General features: G+C 38.8%; 1 long non-coding RNA gene across 1 annotated transcript; it reads left to right on the forward strand.

Moving 5' to 3' along the window:
* Window positions 1-9,298: 9,298 nt before the first annotated feature.
* LOC103892105 (uncharacterized) lies at window positions 9,299-15,851 on the forward strand. Its single transcript, XR_008512467.2, has 3 exons — window positions 9,299-9,617; window positions 13,649-13,699; window positions 15,162-15,851. It is a non-coding gene; the product is annotated as an uncharacterized LOC103892105 (long non-coding RNA).
* The last annotated feature ends 7,061 nt before the right edge of the window (window positions 15,852-22,912 follow it).

Raw genomic sequence — 22,912 nt, forward strand, 5'->3', positions numbered from 1 at the left:
ACAAAAACAAATATACAAAATAGAAATTTATTTAAATTTATATTATATATTTATTAAAGTAAGGAAGTATACACAAAAAAAATCTGTTCTTGGGAATAAACCATTGTACAAATTATTGCACATCTAAAACCACAGTGCATAGAGATTGTATAAAAATGTTAAAGAAGTACGCCAGATGTATTTACCTAATTTAGGTCACAATGTAGATCAGAAGACAAAGATTGGGGTGCCAAGTTCTGATGGTCAGGTTCTGACGAGGGCCCTTTTTCAGGTTGAAGCCTGGGGACTTCTCACTGTGTTCTCAGACGGTGGAAGGAACAAGAGCTCTCCGTTGAGCCTTTAACGACACAAATTCCATTGATGTGCATTGCCTTGTCATCTCCCACAAAAGCAGGGATTTGGGGTCTGTTTTATTTAGTGATTTTTACTTGAGCATTGTGTGGAATATAGCAGATGCTTTCTAACTCTGTTGTATGTCAAAAATGAATCATTATCATTTTATGGATGACAACATTAAGGCATAGAGAGGTTAAGCACATTTCCCAAGATTGCTCATGAAATGAGTGGCAGGAGTGGGATTAGAAGATAGTCAGTCTGTCTCCAGAGTTAAGGATTTCAACTTCTATGCCACATTGTCCCCACAGGGCTAGAGTTACTGTACTGGTAATATAGCCAGATTTATGTAGTGAGAACCAAACTGTGGGGAAAAAAATCAATAAATATGATACCTCAAGCAAGTATATAAATAACAGCTAAAACAAAAGAGAACTGAAATGAGAATGTGACACCCTAGAACAGATGACACGGGACAAAAATACCTTGGGACCACACTCCGAGTCAAGAAAAAATTAGTATTTATTTCAGAGCCTTGGTATATTATAGAATTATTTTATGTTTCAGTTAATCATACAGCAAATATATTCTAATTATGGCCAGAATTAATTATGCTCCTTGGTAGAAGGGATATAAACTTTTAAAAATAACTATTTTTTCTGTTTGTTTTTACTTATTTTAAGTTTAGGGGTACATGTACAGGTTTGTTACATAGGTAAACTTGTGTCATGAGGGTTTGTTGTACAGATTATTTCATTACCCAGGTATTAAGCCTATTACCCATTTGTTATTTCTCATGATCCTCTCTCTTCTCCCACACTCCACTCTCTGAAAGGCGCCAGTGTGTGCTATTTCTAGCTGTGCACCCATGTGTTCTCATCACTTAGCTACCACTTATAAGAGAGAAAATGCAATATTTGGTTTTCTGTTCTTGTGTTAGTTTGCTAAAGATAATGGTCTCCGGCTCCATTAACTTCCCTGCAAAAGACATGATCCCATTCTTCTTTATGGCTGCATAGTATTCCATGGTATATATGTGCCACATTTTCTTTATCCAGTCTATCATTGATGGGCATTTAGGTTGATTCCATGTCTCGACTATGTTTTAACAGAGATACAAACCAAGACTTGATGAGGGATTCTTATTATATCATTCTGAGAACATGTCTCCTTGCCGTCTGTCTAGCTTCTGCATGGGTTGGAGGAATCTTGCCTGTGAAATGTTTCCAAGAGTACAAGCCCAGTAGCAGCACTGGTTGCAAAAGAGGTAATAAAATGTTCTGGATTAAGGATCACCAAGTGGGCCAGCTGAAGACCATACTGCCATGAGAGAACTGGTAGACAATGGATATTGTAAAACAAATCAGAAATCCTACTTTTTTCTTTTTCTGAACCAGTGGAAGTGAATTTCAGGGACCAAGGCAAGGAAGAAGCATTGTGCTCTGAAAGTGTCCTTGACTGCCCTTCTAGTTATTGTCAGGAATATTATGTGTTATGTTTGCTGGCGTATGCCTTTCCTCTATCCTCAGTGTTCTTGCTTTTCCATTATTGTACAACCAGGACTCAGTAATCTTAGTAATGGCAGTAATCTTAGTAAATGGTAGTAATCTTAGCAAATTGCCTTAACCTCTTTGAGCCTACCTCTCATTATCTGTAAAACAGGGCTACTAGCCCTTAATATGTAATGTTTTCATAAATATTTAATGAGTTGAAATTTAGAGTGCTATGCATATGCCATGGCAATTAGCAATCAATAAATAATAAATAATAGTAGCCACTATTAATGCTATTTATCTGAGACCTAACACATGAGCTTGTCACATAATATGTGTTCATTAAACATATGTTGCACATATGAGTCTGATTGTGAACTCTTACAGAAGACTGACTATCTCTTCCCTAGAACCCATCATATTGAGGTACTCCAAGTTGGTGCTTAGTGCATTTGTTCACGCTAAATATTTACAGGGATTCAACAGAGAACAAATCTGGTGTTGAAAGTATCGAAATTTAGAGTCTGATGAAGATGCATAGTCTCTAATTTTTCTACCTGGTAAAGTTGCCCTGGTGTGGATATTACACTTTGTCTTCCATCATGTAAATAAGCTTTCTTGGTCTGTTCACTAGCACTGGCTTCAAGTTGATGTCCCTCTTGCTTGATCTTAGGGATGGTTGGCATCTTGAAACATTTTCTCCATGCCAGAAGTCATATTTGAAAAGGGAGGTGGTGAGTTCTCAAACATGATAGAATACCTATGTTTTAAAATTTGCTGGATATGGGAAATTGCCTTGGGCACGGCTTTCATTAGATGCTGAGGTTACAGACCTGGGTGCTGAGTTAAGCTGCATCGCCATCTTGTGGTCAGTTGATGTGGTGGCCAGAGACAGAGCGTTTAGAGTATGTGAGCGAGCAGATTTCATATGCTAGAGTTGAAGGGAACTTGGGGGTCACCTTGTAGACCTCTCTTATTTGTACACAAGAAAAATAAATAGAAAAAAAGAAATGACCCAATCTTTTTGTTACAGAGGTTAATCACAGAATTGCCATCCCATTTAATTGCTATTTCTCTCAACAGTGTGCAATATAGGATGTGTGTCTTTAGCTGAATACTTGAGTTTTCATGTAGTTGCATGACTTACTATTAACATGAACGCTCTTACTTTTAAAATGGGGCTGATATTATTGTTGTAAGTATCAGTTGAATGATGATGGAATATGCAAAAGGACTTTATAAATAATAAATTATTGAAAGAAATCTAAATATTACGTTTTATTTTAAAATTTTTTTGGTGTGGAAACGGATGTCGTCTCATTCAAAGTTGCATCTGCAGTTGAAAGCCACTCACTTATTTATTCATAAGTTAACTCCCATGAGTATGTATTGGGCAGTTGCTATGTCATCACCACAGGAAGAAAGGACACAAAGAGTAAGAAAACACAGACTTAACTCTTAAATAAATTACAGTCTAATGATGAAGAAAACATTAATACAATGTGCAATGTGTTGTGATAACAGATATTAGAGTTGATCCCAGAGACTGGTGCCAACTTCAGTGCTTGCACATAAAAAGAGAGTGTTCAATTCTGTGAGTTGGGGTGGAGCAGGGTTGCAAAGACAGAATAAGCTTTATATAGGCAAAAATAAACTTGAGTTAAGTCTCAGGTAAATACCAGTAGTATGCCAGGGAAATAGGTGAGGGCAGTTGGGAAAAGGAAATTATGTATATGAAATGCTAAAACCCTGAAAAACAAAACTATTAAAAAGAACAATATTATCTTATAGTTATGAAAATATTTTAGTTCTGAACATATGTCTTCAGGAACTCATGGATCTCATTCCAAACAAATGACAAAATAATTTGGCTTGGGCCCAGTATTTCATAACATATAATAAAATTTGATATTTTTTGAAATTATGAAAACTAAGATAATTTTAAATTGTGGAATATGTTATACCCTAAAGAGTCAATAGAAGATGATGAGAATCAAATGCTTTATGAAAGCTCATCTAGACTAATGGTTTTATCAATTTCTATATTACACACTCGTCTTTTAGTTCCATGTATTAACAGCTATTGGAGTTTTTTTTCTATTTCCCTTTCATCATACCAGGTATTTGAAAGAAAACCTTAATGGCCTAAAAGTCATACTTTCTCATTTCAAATTCCTTCTAGTTTTCTTCACCATCCTCTGGCATTCAGAGAATTGCTTTGTAGACATATTGATTGACGGCCATCTATCCACACATCAGGCATTCTAAATGGCTCCCTTCTGGGCTATCTCAGGAGAAGAAATATTCATTAGCCCTTCAAAACACAATAGTGAGGACAACTCTGTCAAAGAAGATATTTCTATGCACAGTGAAAGTCAAAAATTACATTATTCCTAGGTATGTTTTCCTCTGCCTCTGCACATGAAGGAGAACAGAAAAACTTAAGTTTTTAGACAGATAACAAGGTCACAAAATAATTTGAAAAGAAAGCAAGCATAGAGAATTTCCAAAATGCATAAAAGGCTGACTCTATTTTAAGAACTTGGTTTTTGCCTCTCTCATTTTTCCCTTGCCCGCCACAAATACCATACTTTTCAAAGAGGTACTGTGTCCTGACTTTATGCCTGCTTAGGTTACTCATGCCTTTAAGTGCCTTCCCTGCCTCTGACTCATCCTTACCTTTTCAGTGGCAACCATCATTCAAGATTAAGCCCAGAAATTGCAGCCTCTGGGAAAGATCTGACTTTCTAGGCTGGAATATATGCATGTTCTATACGCTCCTTTGGCACCTTGTGCTATTTTACTGTGGCAGATTGATTGATTGCAGGCATTATTCCTGTTTTTCCTGCCTCTCTGTTGCATGTGTTTTGCAGTGGAACTTTGAACCTCATCCCATCAAGAGGCTATTTCTTCATTCCTTTGACTCTGAGTTTGCCTTGTGATTTGCTCTGGCCAATAGAATGCAGAAGAGTATTTGTTTGCCAGTTTCAAGCTAGCACTCAAAAAGATTGCATCGCTTATAATTGAGGACTTATAAGATCCTAATAATTGCTAGGGGAGGGATAGCATTAGGAGAAATACCTAATGTAGATGACAAGTTGATGGGTGCAGCAAACCACCACGGCACGTGCACACCTATGTAACAAACCTGCACCTTCTGCATATGTACCCCAGAACTTAAAGTATAATAAAAAATTAAAAATAATAATTGGATACTAATTAATTGCCCAGTTTCTCCATGCGGTAGTCTTCAGGCATCTGCCATTATGGTGGCTTATAAGAAAGATAACAAAACAGAGATGTATTAAGGCTTTTCTACACTAAAGGATTTCACTAACATAGACCAGGAAACTGCACCCTGAGGTCAAGCGGCCTTGCACAGTATCTTTGAGACCACTGTCAAGGCTTATCTTGAGAAGTAGGTACTATCAAATATGTATGCCAGCTGAGGGCAAAAGTGAAAGCAAACAACTGATAACATACATACATACCCAGTGAGTTCTTTCAATCTCAAAAGGATGCTCAATTATTTCTTTGACTACTGTCAGTTTTCATTAATTAACAGAAAAGACTATTGAGAAATACATACTACTTTGTAGGGTTAGTTGGTTTAGTGGTGTAATTATTCTTGGCAGAACTCTGAAAGGACACAAGAAATAACACCTTCAGATGCCAGTTGTCTTGGCATTGAAGACTTGAAATTATCCCTTGGTGGTTTCCAATTCTGCCAAACCTCTGTGAAAAAACACGCTAGGCATATAGTGTCCCAACAAGGAAAAATCACTGCATCAGAAAAAGTGCCTACGATCACCAATGTGCTTGAACCTATTAATTATAGGGAACTAAACATTTTCTCTGGGTTTTTTGACTCCTACTGGAGGTTTCATTGACTTCTCAGTTATCATAGTAAAAAACCTGGGACATTTGGTTCAAAGAAGGAAAATGTTAAGTGCAACTGGAGTGCATTCCTGCTTCTCCACCACCTCCCCGAAGCCCCGTCATATCCCTCTTTGGTTCTACCATGTCCTTCAGATGCCAACTTTTAGTCCACAGGAGGAACATGAGCATGCCAGAAGCTGCCACCATGAGTAATTGTTCTGAAAGTCACACATACTGTCCTCTTCACAGGTTAACATTCCTGGCCTAAGAATTTACCATTGCAGAAAAGTAATGTGGATAATTTTTGGATTATGACATAATAGTTCATATATGTGCATACACCAATACTTAATTAGATAACCAAATGGCAATGAAAGGCAGCCATAGCTGGCCCAGCCTATGGGCCTTCCTGAAAATACCATATTCAAAATAGAAATTATTCTCAGGGAGGAGGTGAGAAAAATCAGGGATTCCAAAGGGACGGTACATATTTCTGAAAATGAAAAGTGGCTCTATATAGTTCTGGAAGCCAAAGCCTGAGGTGCCTCCAACTTGTACCCACAGAGATAGTCCCTCACCAGGTATGACTTTCACTGAATTAGATCACTTCCCATCCTTTCAGTATATAAGTCATGAGTTGTGTAAGTTGAAACAAAGACTGGAAATGAAAATTGTCTATCAAGGAAGAAATGTAATTCTTCCTTATGCAAAATAAATCCAGAGATAAAGCCCAGGGCTCCTAAATTATCCCCAGAGAGTCTTCCTCTATCTTTCTCTTTTATCATCTTTTGCGTGTGGCTTCTATCCTCGTGGTCACCTTCTAGTTCAAAATGGGGAACTCAGACCCTGGCATCACATCTATATTCCAACACAGGAAGAAGAAGGAATAGAGAGGGAAATCAGACTTTTCTAGCTGCACATGAATTTTTTTTCCAAGATGCTTCACTAAAAATTGTTACCAAAAACTTAATACTACTGGCCAAAAGTTAGTCATATGTACCTGGCTGAAAGGGATGATAGGAAAGACAGTCTGTTAGCTACGAACATTGTTGACTCAAATTACTTTATGTTCTATTACTAAAAAAGAAGTAGAGAATGTATACTCAGAGGACAACTAGTCAAATCTGCTCTACTAAGTTAAGGATATGAGAGAAGGAAAAGTAACAATGAACTGACCCTGAACTGATAAAAAATGATGACAGGAAAGAGCTTCCAGGCAAGCGGCGGAAGAGTCAGGTTAGCTTCCAAGAGTCTAAAGTCTTGGCTGCAGATTGGAGCCATCCAGAAGTTATTAGTGCAATGGAATGTTAAGAAGTTTAGGATTTAGAACAAGATAAGTAGGAAAGAAACTGTGCTGTTCTGTGCACACCACTTCCCGGTTTTGGTAACTTGTTCAGGAAGAGTGCTTTACGATAAATCTGGATCAGGGTTTTTGGCCCAAATTGGCAGAAGCTATCAATTGATTCTAAATGCTAGACCCATGTCTCCACATCCAATAGATATCATTGTCAGAGTCTACCTGATCTGGAATCTGTTTGTTGCAACAAACCCTTGAGGTTAGTTGTGCACAAATCTCTAATCTTTGGAACCAGAGAGATGAGGATTGTTAATGATGGAATAAATCAACTGTTATAAACAAATTCTGGCTAAACATGTGAACACTTCCTCCTTTGCATTTTGTACTCCTAATGGTCCCTCCTTGGCTGGGGGTCGGAATTCCTTAGGTTCAGCACTGCTCCTGGGTGGACTGTCACCAACCCCCTGCTTTTATTTGTTCTCCGTGGGTCAAGTTATTTGCCTAGTCAGGCCCCATGTGAGAACCTGTATATTTCAGTTGCAGGTGCTGAATTCATGCACTACTTTCATTCACTCTCTGTGAGCGCTGTGGAACAAGGTGTCAAGGAGGAAGTGTTCACATGTTTAACCAGAATTTGTTTATAACAGTTGATTTATTCCATCATATTCTTATATTGACACCAGAAATACTGCCTCTGGATTTCCACTTATTTTTGCCATTCAGGAAGACTGGTTTGTTCCTGATCTCTACTTCAAGGGGGATGTAAGAGTAGAAATGTGTGGGTAACTTTTTCAGTGTCCAGTTTGCTTTAAGATTGTGTTACAGAAATTGAACTGGCTGTATATTAACTTTCCTTTCCCCAATCACTGTGGGAAGATTTTCCTTTACAGTACCTAGATGCAGATGAAGAGTTCTGGAGGCATGACATTGGTGAAACTATTCACATTGCACAATGGTCAAGGCTGCATAGTAATTTTCCCCATTATCTACCTACTTCTCCAGTCACATTTAACTCCACACTACTGCTTTTTCCCTCTTCATCTTTCACTGTGCATTTTTCCCTGCTACCACAGGCCATTTGCATGTGCTGCCCAGCCATCTGCAACACTCCTCTCACCTACTTGCTTACCTCTGGCACTCCCTCCTCTAAACACACACGTTTAGTTTGTATTCATCCTTCAGACCTCAGGTGAAGCAGCACATCTTAGAAGAAATGCTTTTTGAATCTTAAAGAGCACTCAAATCCTTTTATAATATGCAAACTTGAACTGTCATTTCTACAAAAGTATATCCTAGCTTGAAATCGGCATACATTAATATTAATATGATTAATGTCCCTCTACCCTGTTTGGCTCTAATCACACTGACAGCAAGGAGTGGGTCTTTTATGCCAACTATTATATTACCAGAACTCCACATATGCATGGTAAATAGTAGGTGTTTAATAAATATTTTGTGACTGAATGCATGAATCTATATTTGTCCCTGGCATATAATAAGTCTTTGTCTCTCTCTCTTTCACATACACACACACATATATACACACACACACACACACACTTTTCTCTCTCTCTCACACACACACACACACTTTTCTCTCTCTCTCACACACACACACACATATCTTAAATAAGTATGTCAACTAAACAAGTTAATATATGTTAAGTGAATTTATGAAAAAATTGTTTATGATGCTGTGTGGTAGAGTGGGATGAGCATGAACTTTACAGTCAGGCATTTAGGACCTAACAGCAGTTCTTCAATTAATTGGCTGTCTGAGTTTGGCAAGTTATCTTACCTCTCTGAGCCTCAGTTTCCTCATCTGAGAAAAGGATAAGAGCTTTGAGCTTAGTTGTCAAAGTCAAATGAGACAACGTTAAAAAACTGCCTAGCTGAGTGGTGAGTATTCCGTAAGTGCTTAATAAATGGAAGCTACTGCCATGATTGAATTTGTATTATCATTATGTTAAAGCAGGGAATAGAGGTCAGTTAGTTGAATTACACACACACACAAAAAAAAAACAGTGCTGGCTACATAAATTGGTTCAGTAACTAGTTGTAGAATAAATGAATAAATTCACTTTGAGAATGACTTGAAATCTGTACTGTGAACAAAGTATTTTTCAAGAATACTTTAGAACAACTCAGAATCCCGCCGCTAGGTGTCGATAAATATACACTATAAAAACAAGACCTGGTTTCCTAGATTCTGAATCTGCCATTAAATTTTCTTGTTAAAACATTAGAGTGCCTCAATTATTTATAAGTAAAATCATGTGTTTCATCAATCAAACATTTCCAACTATCTAGGAGTGTGTATCAAGTAAATCAAATTTTCACACTCTCTTGTTTTCGTTTTCTTTCCTTTTTCTTTTTTTCTTTTTTTTTTTTTTTTTTGAAAAATACTAGGAAACACACTTGCTTCAGCCTGCACCAACCAAAATGACTGCTCAAAGGCCATTCAGTCCCTTTATCACTGTGGCTCAACTCTGATTTTCTTCCCAGTTCATCCGTGATTCAGACTTCTTCTGTTTCAGGAGGTTTGCCCATGCCTTCTGCCACTTTCTGCCAGGAATTACACCTGTCCCATCCCGTCAAGTCTCCTGAATGTCCAGGTAAAGATTTATTTTTCCTCTGGGTCTCAAAAATGTTTTATTCTAGTCACCCTTCACTACATATGGCTTCCCTGTTACAAACTATATTAGTTTCCTGAACTTACTGTAACAAAATACCACAGACTGAATGGTTTAAACAACTAAATTTATTTTCTCACAGTTCTAAATGATGGAAGTCCTAATGTTACCTGAAAGGGTCCCAATCCGGACCCCAAAAGAGGGTTCTTGGATCTCACTCAAGAAAGAATTCAGGGAGAGTCTGTAAAGTGAAAGCAACTTTATTAAGAAAGTAAAGGAATAAAAGAATGGCTATTACTCAGGCAGAGCAGACCCGAGGGCTGCTGCTTGCCCATTTTTATGGTTATTTCTTGATTATATGCTAAACAAGGGGTGGATTATTTATGCCTCCTCTTTTTAGACCACATAGGGTTACTTCCTGATGTTGACACGGCATTTGTAAACTGTCATAGTGCTGGGACATAGCATTGAGTGCTGTCATAGCATTGAGGACGACCAGAGGTCAGTCTTGTCACCATCTTGGTTTCGGCAGGTTTTAGCCAGCTTCTTTACTGTAACCTGTTTTATCAGCAAGGTCTTTATGACCTGTATCTTGTGCCGACCTCCTATCTCATCCTGTGACTTAGAATGTCTAACCCTCTGGGGATGCAGTCCAGTAGGTCTCAGCCTTATTTTGCCCAGCTCCTATTCAAGATGGAATTGCTCTGGTCCAAACGCCTCTGACACTAGATCAAGGTGTCAGCAGGGTTGGTTTCTTGAGGCGAAGAAAGGAGCCCTCTTACCCTGGCTTCTATGACTGTCTTCTCCTCATATCTTCACATTGTCTTTTCTCTGTACATGACTGTGTCCTAAACTCTTTTAAAAAGAACACCAATCATATTGGACCAGGGACCACCCTAACGGCCTCATTTTAATTTAGTTTTCTCTTTAAATATCCTATCTCCAAATGTAATCATATTCTGAGATGCTGGAGGTTAGTAATTTAACATCAGAACTTCAGAGGAACACATTTCAGCAAATAAAATACACTCTCACACACCTCAAAAGTTCTCAATGCTATTTACTATAACTGCAATTATTGATACGTGCAAGTCATTAACTTAATGTCTATTATGTGCCTAAAATCTATAAGTTTCCATAAGGGCAGGAACCATGTCTGTCTGGTTAAAGAGGTAACCTCAATATCCTGCAACTGTGCTCAATGTCTAGTACATAGTAGGTTGTCTTTTTCTATTATTGCATTAATATCATCTTCTTTATTTTTATTTCCTACATAACTCCAATGTCTGGCACAACGTGGCTCAGTAAATATTTAATTAAAGAAATATATTTAATAGCCAGCAGCTAAAAAGAATGCTCTGGATGCTTTATTTTTGCTTTTTTTTAACCGACTCCTTACTCTCATTAGCATGACAGCCCACTGAAGTGGCTACATATTTGGCATCAGCAAAGAGAAGAAGGTTTCCCACAGTCAGATGGGTGCATAATAGTAAATTAGCCTCAGCCCAGGTTTAACAGTTGTACTTTGGGTGGCTTGATAATAATAAACATGTGCCAGTTTATAGAAGCGGACACCCTACAGAGCCATATTCAGTACTTTCCTTAGTCCCAGGCACTGGGGCCTCTGTTCTGGCCCGAAATGCTCCTCTGCCAGCTGCAGCCCTCTCTTACTATGAGACGGCTGCATGGCAGGGGTACAGGACTATCTGTAAACCACAATCCCTAGTTTTCTAGATCTCTGGCCAGGTACTCAAGACTCTGATATTCCCTGCCAAAGTGGCCCTCTGCTTGCTGCTGGGGTTTGCAGAGTCTTCTTCCCCAGATTCATTCTGCTGAGGCAACCTCAGGCCCAAGAGAAAGCAGGAGATTCCTCATGGTGTGGGACAGAGCCAGATGTGGAGAAAACACAGGGACAGGACACGAAGGGGTAGGAGCACCCATCTGATCTCTTGGCTCTATCTCCCCAAATATAGGGGTAGACCTGGATGTCTTTGTATATTTTATACACTGATGTTTCACCTAACACATTATATTAGAACACATAGGAAAGTTTCCTAAGACACTATCCCAAGAATTCTTATGCCTCTGTAGAGTCATTGTTATTGAACATGTGCGGTGCCTGGAGCCAGACAAGCCTAAGCTTCAATATCAATTCTACCTCCACCATTTGTGTGACATTGGACATGTCACTTAAACTTTCTGAGCTTTAGTTTCCCCAACTGAAAAAAAGGAAGTTAAATCAAATCATATGTTCATGACAAAACTTTGAGTGTGATGTTTCCTGTTGCCCTGGAATTAATTGCCAGCACCCAAGGCTGAGGATGAAAGAGGTATTATGAATCCCACATTTAAATGAGACATCAGTGAAATATTCACCAACAATTAAGGCCAGATACCTCCCATAGGACATATAGAGAAACAGCCAAACCCTCTCTGCTACCCCCATCATCACCCAACCTCCTCCCTCAGTCTGTTTCAGTAGAGTCCTGGGAAGAGTAATTTAAAAAGCATGAGGAATGCAAGAAATAATATACAGTAATTGAAAAACGCATACACAGCAGAAAAGCAATAGGCGAAACACTGGCAAAAAAAAAATGTGGAAAATAATAGACCTGGTATTCCTAATGAGCCATAAAGTAAATGGCAGCGATATGAAATGATTAAATTTAAGACATAATTCTTTTCAGGCTCTTGCACCTATGAAGTAAGCCTTCCTTTTTAATCATGCTGGGCACATGCACTAAGAGAAACACGGACCTGTTTTTAACCCTTGATGTTGAGAACTCAGAGAAAAGGTGAAGAGATTATCAACTAACTGGGGAAAGCTATGTAAAAAGGACTAAGGAAACAATATTCAGGAAGGAGGAATACAAGAGGAGTAGAAACAACTTTTTTCTCTTCTTCAAGTACCTGAAAGTGTGATTTTTTTCAGAGCTCTGTTGTATAGTCTTTTTTTTTTTTTTTTTTTTTTGAGACAGGGTGTCTTGCTCTGTCATCCACGCTGGAGTGCAGTGGTGCAATCACAGCTTATTGCAGCCTTGACCTCCTGGGCTCAAGTGATTCTTCCACCACAGCCTCCTGAGTAGTTAGGACTACAGGTGCACACCACCATGTCCAGCTAATTTTTGTGCGTGTATTTTTATAGAGACGATGTTTCAACATGTTGCCCAGGCTGCTCTTGAACTCCTGGGCTCAAGCGATCCTCCTGCCTTGGCCTTCTGAAGTGCTGGGATTCCAGGCCTGGGCCATAGCACCCAGCCTGTATAGTTTTTGAAAAAGACAACATTGGAGGAATTGAATTTCTTTAGCAGTAGTAGGATTGAGGACAATTATATATAATTATAAACCAGAAATATAAAAGAACCTTTGCCATTATATTCTTTTGGCACTTTCTATGGGACAATTGTCTATAAGCTAAAGTACAGAGCAAACTGTCTTATTACCAAGATGAATTGGCTGTAAAAATGCTCTCATTGTAAGTTGTTTATCCAAATTAGGTAGACAGTTTACTGATCAGAAGATTGAAATAGAGCAATTCAACACCTGATGCTAGTGGAAATATTTCAGCTTTGTGTTCAAATCCTGGCTCTTACCTAGTAGCTGCACAATTTTAGGTGTCACTCAAAATTGCTGGGCCTAGTTCCTTCCCAGAAGAAAGAGAAATCACATTGTCTGCCTAGCAGACAGTGTTGGGAGGGTAAAAAATGACTCCAAATTCAAAGGACCAAGATTGTATCTTGCAGAGTAGAAATGCTCCCTCTTTGCCAGTTATTCCTGCCCCAGTAGTTTTGAAATTCTACCCTACAAATAAAATGGGCAGTAATACTGTGCCAATTATAGAACTTATAATAGTAATAAATCTTGACATATTAATATCTTTTATATTCAAGACAAATTTCTAATTCTTATACCTTTAAAAATTGCTGTAATTTTACTTATATATTCGAAAAAAATGAGGCCTATAAAATTCCAGTTACTAATTTTTATTTATTTTTATTTATTTATTTATTTAGCACTACAGATAGAACCAGCCATCAAATCTAGCTTTCTCCTATTTGGAAAAAGTGAGTTCTCCTTTTAATTTGATTAATAAATAATTAAAGAGAAGAAAAATGGCTTTGACACAGATACTGTCTTAAATTGATCAAGTGGTTACTTTTGATTAACTCAGAGGTTAATAACTGAAGGTTTTGCTTCTTTGTGTGGATGTTGGTGGTGTTGCCACACCCAGATCCGCTGCACCTGCTACGGTGCCACCCCTCAGTTGCTGAGATGACAGCTGTTCACAGCTCACACCTACCCCATCTCTGGAGAATTTCCTTCTTCAAGCCTGAGGGGTTATGTCCATCCCACCCCAGCCTTCTACAACCCACAGCTAATGACAGTCTGACCGGGAGAAAATGGTGGAGCATTTGCCTCAAGGCAGGACCCACCATGAGGTGCAATTTATGCTCCAGAGCTCTGCTCCCCATGGATTGAAGCTGAACCTACTCTTCAGCTGAGACCACATTCCTGCTTAGCTCCTTCCCTGCCCTGTCCTATTCTCTTCTCTTTCTTCTCTTGAAGGCGCTTCTTACCTAAAACAGCTCCACCTGAATTCCTGTCACAGGTTCTGTTCCTAGGAAATCCAACCTAAGATGCTGGAGAAATGAGACGATTCGTGATCAATTTTATTTTTGTAAAACATTCTAAGAATGAAAGTTAGGATTCAGTTATAATGCAAAAAGGGAAAACACTTAAAACTCAGAGTTCTAAAACAATTTTAAATTTCATTTCTGTCATTTGAAATCAGACAAATTATAAGAATTTAAAGGGAACCTTAAAATGTTGAAAGCATTCCTACTGCATTTATCACAGATCAATAATGTGATAAAACAGAAATTTGCCACATAAAACAGCCCATTAAGTTTCTCAATGTTATTAATAACACCATTAGGGAAAAATATTTTCCCCACCTCTATACCCACCCATGCTTTTGAGCCTCTTGTTTTTTCTGTTTCCAAAGTTTAGAGAGAACAATGGTGACCTCCAGTGGCCAATAAGGCAATTTTTGGTCAAAACTCCCAAATTAAGTCACAGAGATACTGCGCCCTAATGTTCATAGATTTTTTTTTTTTATAGTTTGCACAATGTGTTAACCTCTATTGATATACTGTTAAAGATTTTAGAACTCAAATATCCTCTTTTTAATCACAAGCCTAAAGTAGAGTATCGCTTAGAACACCATCCAAAGTTTTTAAAATAAACTGAGATTATTCCAAAGGAGTATGGGATTTTAAAGCCACAAATAATGAGAAAATTAAATGAGAGAAATTAAGGTCTTAACATACTAAATTACATTATTTCTAATTTCTATGGTGTTTTGTTATTGGGTGAAAATACATTTTTAAGTACCATGTTACAACTAAACATGAATAACCCATTGCTAAATACTGACCCAAAATACTACGTCTGATTTGCCTACTTTCATTTAACTGAAGAAATATGCAACTGAAACTAATGGTCTTTATTTTATTTTTTTTGTAGAGACAGGGGTCTCCCTGTGTTGCCCAGGATGGTCTTGAACTCCTGGTCTTCAAGCAATCTTCCTGCCTTGGTCTCTCAAAGTGCTGGGATTACAAGTGTGAGCCACCATACCCGGTCATAGTGCTCTTATAAAATGCATCATCACATTTATTTTATAAATTCAGAAACAGAAGTCTGTATAGATAAGTTTTGAAGTTACTAGGGACCTGGAAATCATACTGAAGATGTCTGCAGCTAAAAACTCAGGAGAGTTCCCAGGCTAGAGGGGTCAGGAGATGAATAAAAACGTTAACCTCAGCTAATCACAATGAGGTTAGTCACACTACTAATTAAAGATACTACAGATCCTAGGACAATGGTCAGAAGATGAGTGACTATACTTTTCTGTTTGCCCTTGGAAAATCGAGGGCTGACTTTTCTACGTGCTCAGTCGTGCTCAGATAACCTAAATTGATAGAGAGAAAGCTAGCAGAGGATAAGATAAACTAGTTAACTATAAATAAGATTTTGCTGTTGGAGAATTTTCTCGTTGCTCTGGTTTTAGATAGCGGAGGAAGCCAAAAAATATCTGCTTTAAGTTACCAGGAGTTGAAGTTCATCCCCGCTGAAGTTAACGGGTTGCTTCTCTTTTTCTGGTGTATTCTTACTTTACTGGTGAAGAGAAAATAAATTAATTAATACCTTATTGTTAAAAGGACTGTAGTGGGAGAAACTCTTTTATAAACTATGTGATTTTGTATGATTTTCTGATAGAAAATATTTGATCAGTGAATTGTCTTTAGACTCCGGATATCCACTGGTCAAATATTGTTTATCTTCTTGGAGTGCTTTGGCGGGCTTTCTTTCCTTAGGAAATGAGTTGGAAAACATCAGTGATACTTCAAAGCCATAGCTTGAGGTTATCATCTGATTTATGAAATGACTATTTCCATCATTTATCAGAACACAGAGTCCTTCCTGTGGAATTGGAATCCTAGTATGTAAATAAAATTGGGGAACTGCTGATTACCACATCATTGTAGGAAACAACTGAACGAAAAGGTCCAAAATGACAAGAGTTGGATTTTTTTTTTTTTTTTGGGCGGGGGGCCGGGGATGGAGTCTCCCTCTGTCGCCCAGGCTGAAGTGCAGTGGCATGATCTCGGCTCACTGCAACCTCCGCCTCCCGGGTTCAAGCGATTCTCCTGCCTCAGCCTCCCTGAGTAACTGGGACTACAGGAGTGTGCCACCACGCGTCCAGATAATTTTTTTTTTTTTTTTTTTTTTTTTTTGTATTTTTAGTAGAGATGAGGTTTCACTGTGTTGGCCAGGCTGGTCTCAAACTCTTGACGCAAGGTCAAGAGCCTCGGCCTCCCAAAGTGCTGTGATTACAGGCGTGAACCACCGCGCCCGGCCCAAAATGACAAGAGCCTTTTAACATCTTTGTAAGGTACGGGAGATAATTTGACGAATTTAACATTTTGGAGATTGGGAAACACAACCTGTTTTTCTTAATTTATGTTCAGGGATATAGTTTACCAAATGAGGTCATTAACTGTCTCTCTAACATGTCCATAGATTTTCCCCATTTCTTAATTTTCCTTTCCCTCAACAACAGGAAGTCAGGAAAAGTGGATCTCATTCTCATGTATCTCTGTCTTGTTATTTGAGCTTTGGAAAGTCACAGAACCTCTGTAGTCTTTAGATTTCCCACCCCCTAAATGAGAATCATAGGTCAGGAAACCTAAACATTAAAAAATAAAATAAAATAAAATTCTGATGCTGCCCTGAGAGATTCTGATGCAGGCGATATTTGTGAGCTTGGGAAATGAAGATATATATTAATAGATAGCTGTCTAGGTGGTTTCCATTAAGAGCCAGTCTTTGGCACTGCTGGGTAATATTAGATGATCTCTGAGGACTTTTACAGACTTATGAATATAAAGTCTATTCTTCAGTAATAGTAAATTTTGATGCAAAATAGTTTTCTTACCTCAAGAATGTCAATTGTTCAAATGGTAACTTCCAAGTCATTATGCATATTCTTGGTAATATCAAATGTCCAGTCATCTCAATGGGAAAGGAGGGAGGAAAGAATAGAAAAAAAATCAAATCAGTTAAACCTGGGTTTGGGGGACTGGCCAGACATTACACAGAATGAATTTTTGATTTTTCTTTAGTTGTGATGTTATGTAAATATTTCAATGGGGGGTCTCATCAGAATATAAATGGTATACTTAACTGAGAGTAACAAAGGAAAGTTTTACAAAAAGACTACTCTGTTCAAATATGGACAGGGTGAAAGGAAACCAGAAAGTGAAGATGCAGTCCCCTGGGGCTAGCATCAAGGAGGAGCTATTAATTACTCTCCTGAGCCTAAGGGAAAAGAGGAAGGAAACATTACCAGGATAAAGAGATTTAAGGCTGCTCAGTGAGAGCTGTTTTGGTCGAATAACAAAGCCAACCTGAAGTAATCTGACAGGAAAAAAGTCGAAGGACTGCATCCCTGGCCTCAATTTTCTCTTTTCCAATGTGCTTTTGATGCCTAGTGCTTCCCATTGACTGATTCTAAATCTAAGAGGAAAGGCAAGGGCTGTGCAATGCCTATGTAAAGACAATCCCCTGAGGGCACAGAGGAAGAAGTGGAGGGACACAGAGGGTAGGAAGAAGTGGAGGGACACAGAGCGTAGTTAAGCTGCAAAAAGACCCAGCTCCTCCTCAGTGGTTTCAAACGTCCACAATGTGAACATTCTTCTGTAATGTTGTTTCTTGACTTATTCACAAGAATGCTTCCTATTTAGCTCCATAATCCAGCTCAGATGACATCTGATCTGTGAAGCTGTCCTCGCCCTTTGCCCACAAACCCATCTGTGTGTGACCTCAAAACCAACTTTTAAAATTGCTCTTTTCATATCATGTTATAGGCCTGCATCTGAATTATTATTGAATTGCCCATATTTTCAATAATCCAGGGCAAAATGTCCTTGAGGATTTGGTTGAGTCAAATTAAGGGGTCTGATAGAATAGACTGTTAATATATTTGTTCTTTGTTTTGTTTTGAGATGGAGTCTCGCTCTGTCACCTAGGCTGGAGTGCAGTGGCAAGATCTCGGCTCACTGCAACCTCTGCCTCCTGGGTTCAAGCCATTCTCCTGCCTCAGCCTCCCAAATAGCTGAGATAACAGGAGCACACCACCACATCCAGCTAATTTTTGTATTTTTAGTAGAGACGGGTTTTTGCCACTTTGGCCAGGCTGGTCTTGAACTCCTGACCTCAGGTGATCCGCCAACCTTGGCCTCCCAAAGTGCTGGGATTACAGGTGTGAGCCACTGTACCTGGCCTCTCTTCTTCATTTCTAACTCACCATCTTCAACCCACTTTTTTCCCAATCTCCATGAAACTTAATGTCCATGTCACTAAGTTACCTGAAATATGATAATTCTATGTAAATGAAGGATTGCTTTCTTTTCATATACCACATTTTTAGTCATGTTTTCCTGTGGATCAATTACTGCTTTATGGGTAAATTCACATCTGCTGAATTTGGAAAGCCTCTACTAAATAACATTGTAAACCATTTCTTAGAAATAATTACTTTTGATAGACATACTTGTTTTTGTGACTTGACCATTTATTTCAGATACTTTTGAATGATTTTATTTGTAAATTATGGTTAAATGATATCTTGTATGTAAAGACATTAATGTAATACCTGATTTATAAAAAAAGCTATCAACAAAAAAGCAACAATTATTATGTTTGGCAGTGCTAACAATAGCTTACACTTGTAAAACTGTAGTATTTTATGGCAATTTAATACATATTATCTCATTTACTCCCATGAAGTAGATATTATCAGGACTTTCACATTATTGAAAAGATTGAAACAGATTACCTGAGTTTCCCAAACAAGATTACATAAGAGAAAAGCAACAGATTCCACTTTCAAATTCAAATTCCAAGTTGGAAAGCTGAATTTGAAAGTGGAATCTGTTGCTTTCCTCTTATGTGATATTGTTTTTGATTTCCAAGTCTGCTGACATTTCACTATATTGTTTCTCTACGGAGCAATTGGCTTGTGTACTTCTGTGCACATGTTTTGTCCTAATATTATATTTTTTCTCACCCCTTTGAATTCATGATGCCCTAAATATGGAACCAAATTCTTCTCAGCCTCTAGAACTTAAGAGGGTCCCCTGTAGGGGGTGCACGTATTGTCATGATAAACCAGGTTATCTTCTTATATGGACCATTGTTCTAATTATAAGACTCTTGAATTTTCTTGGCAGTTACTGCCTCTCTGGGTCAAAGTCTTAATTCATTACAAGGAATTGAATTTCTTCTGAATTTGGAGATCTCACTTGTTGTTGCCATCTGTTATGGCCTAAACTGTGTCCTCCTCAACCCACCAAATTCATATGTTGAAGCTCTAACCCCCAGTGCCTCAAAATGTGATTGTATTTGGAGATATGGCTTTAAAGAGGTCATTAAATTAAAACAAGGCCATTAGGTTGGACTGTCTTAATCTGTTTTGACTGCTAAAACAAAATATTATAAACCGGGTGCCTTATAAACAACAGGAATTTATGTTTCACAATTCTGGAGACCAGGAGGTCCAACATCAAGTTGCTGGTAGATTCTATGTCTGGTGACAGCTGCTTCCTGATTCATGAATAGATACCTTTTCACTGTGTCCCCACATGGTGGAAGGCAGTTGTTTTTTTTGTTTGTTTTGTTTTGTTTTTTGTTTGTTTGTTTGTTTTTGAGACGGAATTTCGCTCTTGTCACCCAGGCTGGAGTGTAGTGGTACGATCTTGTCTCACTGCAACCTCTGCCTCCCAGATTCAAGTGGTTCTCCTGCCTCAGCCTCCCCAGTAGCTGGAATTACAGGCACCCGCCACCACGCACATCTCATTTTTGTATTTTTAGTACAGACGGGGTTTCATCATGTAGGCCAGGCTGGTCTCGAACTCCTGACCTCAAGTGATCCGCCCACCTCGGCATCTCAAAGTGCTGGGATTACAGGCGTTAGCCACCGTGCCCCGCTGGAAGGGAACCTTTTTTCAGAGCACTAATCACATTTAAAAGGGCTTGTCCATTATCATATCAATGGGTTAGGATTTCAACATACAAATTTTGGAGTACATACACATTCAGTTGACTGCAAACCCCTCTCAGATGTTCAAAAGGTGATGCTGCTTTGCTCTTTTGAGTCATAGAAACATAAAGTTGTGAGAGGAAAATAAATCTGGGGACCCCCAAATCACTAAGCCAAAGGGAAAAGTCAAGCTGGGAACTGCTTAGGGCAAACTTCCCTCCCATTCTATTACTAAAAAGGAAAGCTACTAAGTTGGAAAAGCTACTTACCTCCCTCTCAAGGAATTTCCTTGTGGACAAAGGACAAACAGAACTCAAAGTCATCCCTCTGCTCACTGAGATAATGTATATCTGTTCGCCTCCTTTGGAAAAGCTAATCAGAAACTCAAAAGAATGCAACCATTTTTCTCTTACCTTCCTATGACCTGGAAGCCCCTCTCCACTTTGAATTGCCCCTCCTTTCTGGATGGAACAAATGTATATCTTACATATATTGATTGATGTCTCACGTATCCATAAAATAAATAAAACCAAGCTGTTCCCCAACCATGTTGGGCACATGTTGTCAAGACCTCCTGAGGTTGTGTCACAGGTGTACGTCCTTAACTTTGGCAAAATAAACTACCTAAATTGACTGAGACTTGTCTCAGCTATTTAGGGTTCACAAAGTGTTGGCGAGCTAGTCAGAAAAATGGGGCTCTCTACCTGATCGTCTTGCCATTTTATGAAAGCCAAAGAAAGATATTTCAAAGAGAAGGGCTGGGCAGTCTGTGAGTCACTATTACTCTTTGTTTCTCAGTGGTCCGAGAGTACTAATATTTACGTAGCTGCAGCTGAGTCACTGATATGCAGCCCACTGGGTCCCTGCATGGTGCCCCCTGCCATAATGGGTTGACAAGACCATGAGGTAGAGCTTGGGAGGGAGGCTTGGGGGCTGCAGGGCATATTAAAACTTCAGTAAAATCACTCTTATAAAGCAACTGAGCCCAAAGGTAGTACAGCTGTTTCTGTTCCTCTTGCAATATGTCAATCAGACTGCCTCACCTGCAAAAGTACCTTTCAATTTTATTTCTTCCATCTCCTAAGCTCTGATTTGCGATTTCAAGTTTTACCAGAAGAGGAATCATGGGTCTTGGAGACTCCTCTGTTTTATGTTTATTTTCTGATTCCCTTTTGTGTTCATTAGGTAATGATCAGTTTTCCTAATGCTTCATTTCACATTTCTTTTTTTCAGCTATACATCTTACAACATTTCCCTGAGGTAAAATAACCCCAGTCAAAATTCCTATAAAATGGTTTTGTATATATATCAAATCAGTATAAACAACATTATGATTAGACACTTAGCCCTTTCTAAATGAGTACTGACACTCCTGTTTATGTACCTTAAATGAGCTTTGGTACAACAAAATCCTTTTAAGCATACTCTTATTCTAAAAATTTTTCTCTGAATGTAAAGAATTCCCATTTTTATTCATTCATGTGAATAAAATGGGAATAACAACACAATTATTTGTTAAATATCTATCATGTTCCTGGTACTCTTTTAAATGCTGGGCGCACAGCAGTTGGAAAGATAAAATACTTGCCCTTGAAGAGTATACAATTTGTTGGTAGTGAGATGAGAAAAGCCAATAGAAGTACATAGACTATTTATCTAAAGCAGTCGCTCTCAGTGTGGTCCCAGTACCAAAGACATCTGTATCACCCTGACCCTCATACAAGTTTATGAGGAACTTGTAAAAAATGAAAATTACTGAGCTCACCCCAAAACTTTTGTACCAGAAACTCGGGGTTGGGACTCAGCAGCCTTTGTTTTTAACAAGCCCTCTTGTTGCTTTTGATGCATACTCAGTTTGATTGTTTTTGTTTGTTTGTTTTTGTTTGTTTTGAGACATGGTCTTGCTCTGTCACCCAGGCTGTAGTGAAATGGTATGATCTCCACTCACTACAACCCCTGCCTCCCAGGCTCAAGCGATCCTCCTGTCTCAGCCTCGTAAGTAGCTGAAATTACAGGTGTGTGCCACTGTACCCAGCTAATTTTTGTATTTTTTGTAGAGATGGGGTTTTGCCATGTCTCCCAGGCTGGTCTTGAACTCCTGGGCTCAAATGACTTGCCCACCTCAGCCTCCCAAAGTGCTGGGATTACAGGAGTGAGCCACCATGTCCAGCCTTCACAATTAAGTTTGAAAACCACTGAACTACAATATAAGACTTAAGTGTTGGCTTAGTACTGGGAGACTTGTTTAAAAAGGGCTAAGAGAGTCTTGTGGGTTCAGGGAAAACTTCTCAAAGAAGTTATTTCTAAGAGGAGGATTGCAGGATTGGTAGAAATTGGCTGGGCAAAGGGAAGGCAGGGTGGGCAGAAATGAGAGGATATGCTGAATCAGGCTAGAGGTGCAAAATAGCAGAGCTTATTCAGAATTCAGGAAGGGTTCAGGGAGGCTGGGACTGCCATTGGTGGAGAATAAGGAACAGTTAACACCTCTTATCAAAGAACAGGCAAAGCCTACCATCTATCACATCTGCAGGTAACAGAACAGTAAAAGTAATAGCTGCTTCAGCAGTGACCAGTAGGTTTTTTCCATCAGGAAGGTCTGCAAGTCAGAATAAAGTGAGTGGGGAAAGAGGCACAGTTGTGCATGTGAAGTTAGAGGGCCTTTGGAGGTCTATCC

The sequence above is a fragment of the Pongo abelii genome, chromosome 10 (genome assembly GCF_028885655.2).
Source record: "Pongo abelii isolate AG06213 chromosome 10, NHGRI_mPonAbe1-v2.0_pri, whole genome shotgun sequence".
Taxonomy (NCBI): Eukaryota; Metazoa; Chordata; class Mammalia; order Primates; family Hominidae; genus Pongo; species Pongo abelii.